General features: G+C 40.3%; 1 pseudogene; it reads right to left on the bottom strand.

Annotated features, from left to right (window-relative positions):
• Positions 1-1403: 1403 nt before the first annotated feature.
• LOC116556537 lies at positions 1404-2263 on the bottom strand (annotated as a pseudogene).
• Positions 2264-7093: the final 4830 nt, after the last annotated feature.

Genomic DNA, 7093 nt, shown 5'->3' on the forward strand with positions numbered 1-7093 from the left:
CTAAAAACTTGGTCTTTTGGATAAAGTCAGAAAAGTGTGGACTACTTCTGGTTTTCAATCCTTTCCATATACATCACCCCAAAAATGAACACACTGCTATCTGAATGAGTAACCAGAACAAAATGGAATTTAAAAAGAAAACTTTTATAAGTTAATCTGTAGAAATGTTATCTCTCCAAAATTATGCGGCTTTATTTTTCCTGGTGCAATTTTAAACATTGAGAGGGTAAAAATCATGTTGTCAAGTCTTTGATGCCCTTTATCCACATAGTTAGACCAGTACCCAGAATAGAATACAGTATCAGTGAATAAGTGAAAGGAATAATAAATGAATGTTCCACCTGTTATGGGAGCTTCAAGCAAAGGGAAACCCCAGTAGAGCACAATAGATGAAAGATGCTGCAAGGAAACAAAGGATCCTGATATAGATCACAAATATCTTTGGCAGGTGGAAAGGAGAAAGAAAAAATGACACGAGTTAAGGTGCAAAGGAGATAGGACACATTGTATTCAGGAGTAAGGAGTTCAGGCTGTCTTGAAAAGATGGGACGGAAGCAATACGACATGGTAAACTAGCTTAAGTAGTGTAGGGAAGTTGAAACTTTCCCTCCGAAGGTCTGAACAGACCGACAATAGGCAGAATAATAAAAGAGACAGCATACTGTAAACCAAAAAATAAAATTCTAAGCCCCCCAACTGACTGAACTAGCCCCCTCTTGGCCAAGGAGACCCCAGAGAAACCTGAAAAACTGAATTCCCAGCCACGAGAGGAGGGAGTTAACTCCCTTTTGCAGTTTAGGCACGTTTGACAAGCATTAGAGTTGAAATAGAGAACACAGGACTGAAAAACCAGACTCTTTGTGGCAATAAGATACTAAATTGTAAACAAGACCTAAGGTCATGCAAAGCAAAGGCTAAGTAACTCTACAAACCATAAAACCTTGTTAAGTTTTTTATTTACCAGGTATAATGTGGCTTAATTTCCAAACTGACTCCAGTATAGCATCACATGACAGATAGCAGACCCTGAGGGAAATAGAAATATATATATATATATATATAGACATCAGTTATTTAATTAGGTTTCCCTTAAGAAATTTAGGATACCAGGCAGCCACGGTGGCTTATGCCTATAATCCTGGCACTTTGGGAGGCCGAGGTGGGTGGATTACGAGGTCAGGAGTTTGAGACCAGCCTGACTAAGATGGTGAAACCTCATCTCTACTAAATATACAAAAAGCCAGGCGTCGCGGCGGGCTACTGTAATCCCAGCTACTCGGGAGGCTGAGTCAGAGAATTGCTTGAAACTGGGAGGTGGAGGTTGCAGTGAGCTGAGATCATGCCACTGCACTCCAGCCTGGCAACAGGGACTCTGCCTCAAAAGAAAAAAAAAAAAAAAGAATTTAGAATACCAATTTGTGAGGATAAATTCCATTTATCAGGGCAAACACAGGTAGCCCTGGAGCTGAGGAAGAACTTTAAATTGTGGTAAAATTTGTGAGTCCACAGCTTTCTGATCAACCTTACGCTGCTCTGTAATCTCATGTTTCTCTTTTTCTGTGTCGAAGATCTCACCCTCCTGGTGTCTGGGCTTCCACAGCTGCTTCTTCTTGAAGTAAATGTCAGTAAGATGTTTGGGGATTTTTTACATTGCTCATACCAATTTTAGTTGAGGTGGCAATGACAAATTTCTGGTGTGTTCTTAGTAGAGGAACTCGATTGAGAACCAGAGGTCCAGTCACAAGTAACAAACCACTAGCCAGCTGCTTCAGGAAAACTACCCTCTTGCCTCTGTGGCGTCCAATGAGGATGATCAGAATGGTCCCAGGAGTAATGCTGGCTCACAGTTTTCTCCCGTGCTGACTGAAGGGTTTATTGCCATGGCTCAACAGTTTTTGAAGCACATATTCAGTAGGATAATATCTAGTCATTTTGAGAAGTTTAAGCACCCATGTACCATCACTCTTGTTACTACCAACTGATTTTGTAACATTTGCAAGAATCTTCTTCTTCTTCTTTTCAACCTTGGATTTAGCAGCTGAATACTTCCACTTGTACATGGCCTTTCTGGAATACATAACAGATCGGGAGTATCTGCCAATTCCTCTGTCAAGGACAGGATTGTGTCTGCAATGGCTATTTTCCTTCCTGGGCTTTTTAGCCTTGAGGTAATTATCCTTTTCACCTTGCCACTGGCATCAGCCTTCTTGGCTTTGGGTTTCTTGTCTTTAGTATCTGCCTTCTCAACTTTTTCACCTGCCATCTTGCAAGATGGCGAAGAGCCAGAATATATCTTTTTGACATATTTTGAAATGGCCCTGCAAATCTGTCTTTTGTGGGAGAAATTTGCATCCATAGAGAATCTCCATAAATGCAGCCAAGTCTTTCCTGGATCTAGGAGAGATGAACTGAGAGTCTGATGCCTTTAAGGACTGGAAAGAAACATTTACCATCTATTCTCTCTAAGGGCTGCTACCTATGAGGCTTCATCTACATAACAGGGGCCTTGTGCCCCCCAGCTCCCTCATCTTAACTCAAGCATTCCTTTCTACTGACTTCTAATCTTTAGACAATAGCTTAACTCTCTCACCCAGCTGTCAACTAAAGAATCCCAAAATCCCACCCATGACTTGTAAGCCTGCATGTCGAGATGTCCTGCCTTTTTAGGCCAAATTGATATATACCTTCCATGTATTGATTTATATCTTTGCCTGCAACTTCTGCCTCCCTAAAATGTGCAAAACTAAACTGTAACCTGACTGCTGTAGGTGAACTTTCTCAGGGCCTCTTGAAATGGTGTTCCCTGGGCCACGATCACTCCATACTGGCACAGAAGAAATCTGTTTAAAATATTTTACAGACTTTGTTTTTTCTGTTAACAAATTTATTAACATACACATGGGCACAGGAGTCCAGCAAATATGAGACAAAAAGGACCAGAAAAATGAGACAAAAAGGGCCAAATGGTTGAGGCTTAATCATTCTCTTCACAGGGGAGAGTGAAGTAGGTTGCTGCAGGCAATTTTAGAGAGGTAGTTAATAATTTTTAGGGAAAATAAATGGACCTGGATACAGACATTATCTTTTAAATTATTTTCTTAGAAAACCAAATAGTAAGTTATGGGAAGGTGATCGGTAGAACAGTAGTGTGAACAAAGATTGTCTTCTTATGTAGATAAAGTCTTCCAGGTATTCTCTCAAAACTACCCTCAGAAGCATAGATGAAAAGTCTATCCAGGTGTGTTGATGACTTTTAGTCTCTTCTCTTTTCCAGTGATTAATCATTCCTGGTTATTTGACAAGATTCCCAAGGAAGTGTTCATAAGACAATTGCATTTCTTTTAAAAATAACGCTTCTGTCCAGGTGCGGTGGCTCACACCTGTAATCCTTGCACTTTGGGAGGCCAAAGCGGGTAGATCACGATGTCAGGAGTTTGAGACCAGCTTGGCCAAAATAAGAAACAGCATCCCTATTAAAAATACAAAAATTAGCCAGGCGCAGTGGTGGGTGCCTGTAATCCCAGTTACTTGGAAGACTGAGGCAGAAGAATCACTTGAACCCGGGAGGCAGAGGTTGCAGTGAGCCAAGACTGCGCCACTGCACTCCAGCCTGTGACAGAGCAAGACCCCATCTCAAAAACAAAATAAAATAAAAAACTCTCCTTAGTCAGATAAGGAAATTCCAGAGTTTCTCCCTGCATTCGGGAGAGGGAGGAGAGCCTTCCAATTTCTTTTAATTCAAAGTGCTCAGCATGCCAAACCACCATACTTTGGGGGTATTATTCTTTGTGCCCCAATAGTAGTAACAGGATATATTTGAATGTGGTTGAAGAACCAAAGTAGAACTTTGGACATTTGATCAATAGATACCCATGACTACCACAGTGGGAGATCTTGCTGTGAAATGTAAACTCGCATATTTGAGGACTACAAGTAGAACTTTTGGTGAGAAATGATTATTTCTAATTTCTCTTGATATATCTTAGCTCCATAACAGGTTCTAACTTACAATTGAGAAGAGATACTCAATAATACTTTGTAGTTGACTAATTACAGTGTAAAGATCTTTAAATCTTGTATAAAAACATGGACTCCAGTCTTAGCTCTGCCACTTAGTTGTACTTGGCCTCAGTTTTCTCAACTGTAAAATAAAGAGACTGGATTTAAAAATACTCAACTCTCAGGCCGGGCACAGTGGCTCATGCCTGTAATCCCAGCACTTTGGGAGGCTGAGGCAGGTGAATCACCTGAAGTCAGGAGTTCGAGACCAGCCTGCGCAACATGGAGAAATCCCATCTCTACTAAAAATACAAAATTAGCCGGGCATGGTGGTGCATGACTGTAATCCCAGCTACTCGGGAGGCTGAGGTAGGAGAATTGCTTGAACCCGGGAGGCGGAGTTTGCAGTGAGCTGAGATCGCGCCATTGCACTCCAGCCTGGGCAATAAACGTGAAACTCCGTCTCAAAAAACATTAAAAAATAAAAATAAATACTCAACTCTCTTTGGGCTCCCATAGCATATAATTGATTAAAGCCCAACTAAGGAATCAAGTTGCAAAAGATTTTCTGGAAGAAATGAATCCCCAAGAGATTTTTAAAAGAAAATATATATCAACAAGCAATGATAACAAACGAGTCATTGAATCTTCATTTAATTACAAGGGTAGTACATCAGTGAAATCACATTGCAGGCTAGAAATTCTATTTTCAACAAAAGTAGGGAAATATAAAGCCAGATTGATTCCTAATTGGAGAGAAGACCTGTGTGTGTTTGTGCACGTGCACACGCGTGCGTGTGTATGTGTGTGTGTGTGTGTGTGTGTCTAAAGGCATTCTCCATTCTCACTTCAGATCAAAGTAAATATGTCCTCAATGACCTGAATTTTCTACTGTGACCTCTACTCTAAACTGGAAAGTCAACAGGAAGTTAGCAAAAGCTTTCATTTAGCTGAAATCCTTCAGAATATTTGAAATCAGTTGAAACCTTTTCCCTGGATGTAATTCAGATAATTCTCTGCCCACCATACTTCAGGGTAAGGTAAAGGTGAGGGGAGGTCAGAAAGTCATAGTCTCCAAATTCATCAATAGAACAAATCATTCAAGACATTTGAGTTAATTTTTTCTGTTGTTTAGATTCCTGTCTTTAATAGAGTCTAGAACACAGACCAACCCTAGATTTTTATCTTGTTGTATATATACTATTTTTTATCAATAATAAAGAGAAAAAAAAGGCTATAAATGAAAGTGGAAGAATTTTGAGCTCCTCAGAAGTGGTCCTTGGATTTATTCCTTCATGTGTAAGGTATTCAAAACACTAGAGAATGACGAGTGTACAGTAACTTACAGTGAGCCTGTGTTGACCTTCCATACCTCCCCAAAAGCCTGACATGAAAAGATTTCCTAGAACATTAAGATTGTCTTTCTCAGGAATTTACACTGGGAGGTGTGTAATACATTAGTCATTGAAAGGATGCGTATAGGAAATGTCATATGTAGGATCCAGGTCATGATGGACCATGGCAAGTTAATATAGTGAGAAAGCAGAAACCGAGTAAATAAAAGACACGTTAAGGAAAAGCCAGACAGAAGGCAGAAGAGAATGGAGTAGATTTTCAGAGCAATGCAAAAATGCCATAACAAAGGCCCTCTCGGATATATTGAAAGAGGTGAATTCCTAGAATCACCTTTTACCTCCCATTTCAGTTCAGACTACCTAGATCCTAACTATGGATGAGCACTTTCCTTGTGGTAACTTGAGAAGGACCCTACTCTTTGAGGTCAAAAGGCTTAGCTAACATAATGAAGAATATTTAATGCCGTGTGGCATTTATGTCCAACAATTCAATCCCAGAGGTAGGATAAACTTACTAACATCTTGTAAACACCAATGGCAATTCAGACCAGCCCCCCCATTTTGCAAATGGGAGAACTGACGGTGAACAGCAAAATAATATAACAAGTATCATGCTGGTATACTGTCACTTGACTGAAATATGTCTTCTTTTGTGACTGTTTCTAAAATGGTTCCTAGTGATCTCTTCTTCCTCATGTAATCCCCTATCCTTAAGTGTGGGCTGGACCTAGTAACTTGCTCCTAATTAGTAGAACATAGCAAAAGTGATACGATATCACTTCAGTGATTAGGTTGCAAAAGACTGTGGCTTCCATCTTGCTTGCACTCTCTCTCTGGCCCTTCTTGCTTGCTCACTTTGATGAAGCCAGCTGCCATGCTGTGAGCTGCCCTGTGGAAAGGCTCATGTGGCAAGAAACTGAGGGCTGCCTCTGGTCAACAGCCAGAGAGAAACTGAAGCCCTCAGTCCAACAGCCCATGAAGAACTGAACCCTGTCAACAACCATGTGAGTGAAATTATAAGCCATCAAGCCTTGAGACTACAGTTCCTGTCAGTATCTTGTTTGTGACCCACTGAGAAACCCTGAGTCAGAAGACTCAACTAATCCTTGCCCATGTTTCTGATTCACAGAGATTGTGAGATAGTTAATATTTCTGTATAAAGCTGCTAAGATTTTGGGTAATTTGTTAGGCAGCAAAAGACAAATAATATACACCCAATGCCTAGACCAGTGCTTTTTGCTCAACAGCAGATTCCTGCAGAGTCAATAGTAGCCATGCTCACCTCTATTTAGATGGAAGCTGTGCCTGTGATTAACCTTTGATCCCAACACCAGGTGTTTTTCACTGCTGACCTTGGCAAGAAAACAATATTAAAATGACATTGGAGCAAGTAAAGCTTGGGTGTGAGATTAAAACAAATGGAAACAAACAGTTGCTATCTCTAAAGCGAACGCCGATTTCTGTGATCTGTAAGCACAGACTCAAATTATCTACAGCTGCCCCTTAAACATTTCATCAGTAAATGCGCAGCAACAATCTTGTTCCTGGTGATGTTCACAGTGAAAACAAACACTCTTGATCAATTTTTTTCCCTCCAATTGAATAAGTTACCCATGTTCTTTGTCAGTGTGGGCAAACATGTATGCGTATGTAAATTGGGAAAGTGCACACCTTTCTCACTTGTTCAGTATAAAGAGTTATGGAAATCTAAGATTCGCATTCAGTTTTTAAAGACTTTG

The sequence above is a fragment of the Sapajus apella genome, unplaced genomic scaffold (assembly GCF_009761245.1).
Source record: "Sapajus apella isolate SASKATOON/1434 unplaced genomic scaffold, GSC_monkey_1.0 scaffold17, whole genome shotgun sequence".
Classification (NCBI taxonomy): domain Eukaryota; kingdom Metazoa; phylum Chordata; class Mammalia; order Primates; family Cebidae; genus Sapajus; species Sapajus apella.